This window comes from Solanum dulcamara, chromosome 3 (assembly GCF_947179165.1).
Source record: "Solanum dulcamara chromosome 3, daSolDulc1.2, whole genome shotgun sequence".
NCBI classification, from domain to species: Eukaryota; Viridiplantae; Streptophyta; class Magnoliopsida; order Solanales; family Solanaceae; genus Solanum; species Solanum dulcamara.
The window spans coordinates 40,036,683-40,038,734 of NC_077239.1; the positions used below are offsets into that span (position 1 = coordinate 40,036,683).

At 39.9% G+C, this 2,052-nt stretch overlaps 1 pseudogene; it reads left to right on the top strand.

Annotated features, from left to right (window-relative positions):
- The first annotated feature begins 1,188 nt into the window (after nucleotides 1-1,188).
- On the top strand, nucleotides 1,189-1,308 carry LOC129883891 (5S ribosomal RNA; annotated as a pseudogene).
- Nucleotides 1,309-2,052: the final 744 nt, after the last annotated feature.

Sequence of the window (2,052 nt, forward strand, 5' to 3'; positions counted from 1 at the left end):
TCTTGATTGGAAGCAAATGGGCTAATACCTTAGCCTACTCACAATAACCCATATAGCACCCTACTCTTACAGAGTATAAAATAGGTTCCTAATGACGTTGATAATTTGGGAACCGTTAGCCTCATATAGTCCTTCTCGACTCTTTTCAGAACTTTAACTGGCATTCGATCTTTTAGGTCCTTCTTCCCCTCTTTTTTCCAATCTTTAGGGTTGTCTACCAAATAATGCTGCAGTCCCCCTCATATAATGGCTCTCATAGTCATTCTGTGCTTAGTCTAACATGATCTGATATAATTCCGAAGGAATATTGGCATAGAAGCTCGCCATCCTATAGTAACTAGCTAGTTCTGCCAGTTTCACTTAGACCCTTTCACAATTTCCCTTACCCCCACTTGTAATCCTCTAGACACATTATCTTGTGTCATTCATTACCTTTACAAGAATATGAGAGGCTACAAGAAATATCCTAGCGCTATCTCATTAGTTTTCATGTTTTACCTTCCCTTTTTCTCCCTTATACTACACTCAATATTGGGGTAGATCTTTGGTCCAATCGTGGCCATGTCTTACTTCAACCATAGTACTAATTCCATCTCGGTAGTTTGGCTTAACCTATCTTTGCATCTCTTGTTAGTTAATTGCAACTTGGACTCATTCGCCTGGGATAATAGCTGTGGGGACTCCGTAAGGTCCTACCACTCATTTACCCTACAATTTTACACATTCTCAGCAGAGTAGGTAGCCTTTTATCGAAGAAGCAGGGGCTAATATCGTTAAACCACAAGTAACATTCCCTCCAGAGTCATCTGGCGCTGGAGTGCGAAGTGAGTCTTGTAGTCCTGGTCATATTGTGGAATTTTTGACCTTGGGTATTACTTCCTATCATCCATAAATTACATAGGCTGGGACCCTTACCTTTTGGGTTTTGCTTTTTCGCCCTCAGAGTTTGCTGCCAAGTGGTGTCGAAATTCCCTCGCCCATTGGCCCATATAGTCCTTCTGTGGTTTTCCTCTCATTAACTGGTACTATGTTGAAGAGTTATGGCATTTGAGAGTGTCATCAATTAGCAGTTAGCTAATCCTTCTTATCTTTCTTAAATCCTTTTTACAATACCCTCAACGTAATATATAGTACTCCAAGAACATAATCTCATGTCGTTTCTCCGCCGTTAGTTCTGATTCTTCCATCTCGCGTGATCATACCAGCACTAACGCATTTAGTTCCATCAGAATTTCAAAGTTAAGCGTGCTGGGGAGAAAGTAATATTGGGATGGGTGACCTACCTTGGAAGTCTTCGTGTCTCGCGTTGTCTCGACTTATCTCCAGATTTACCTCAGCGTTGTCTCGCGAGTCTTTATGTTTTACCTTGTCCTTTCCTCTGTTATCTTGCGACCAGTATCAGCGTAGACCTTTAGTTCCACTATACTTCATACATATATATATATAGTCGGCCCGGAACTCGGTGAATAAATAGTAAAACTAGGCACGACCGCTTTCCTAGCCCTCTTATAGGACTCGGAGGAAGATGGGTTACAGGGTACTCGAGTAAAGTAGTGAGAAACTATATGCAACTAAGTCATCATTTGACACTCAATGAAACAGTCAAGTGAATCGTCACCTGAAGATCAGTAGTAATTGTCTTAAGTGTCTTCTAAACATCGTTACAGAGCATATCAACTAGAGTTTCAAGAATAGTAGACGTGTATCGAGACAAGGTTAAATAGCTTATGGAAGTAGATACATTTATTGTCGCAGAGACTTTAGGAATAGGGCTGACACATTCAAGTATTATTCAGTAGATAGGAGACTCGAGGGTAGTTCAACTATTTTAAGAATTCTAATACCAAGTAGTAAATAAAAGTCAAAAGTTATACCTGGAGCTTATAACTGGAACTAACTCCACCTCATATCATATGCTATTACTTTTAAACTTAAGACCTTCAAAAAGGAAGAACAAACAGGCTTTACATATACTATCGTTCATGATCTAGTAGCCTGGAAAGGCAATAACTCAACTATTACCGAAGTCTTAACATTACAACGTGAATACAG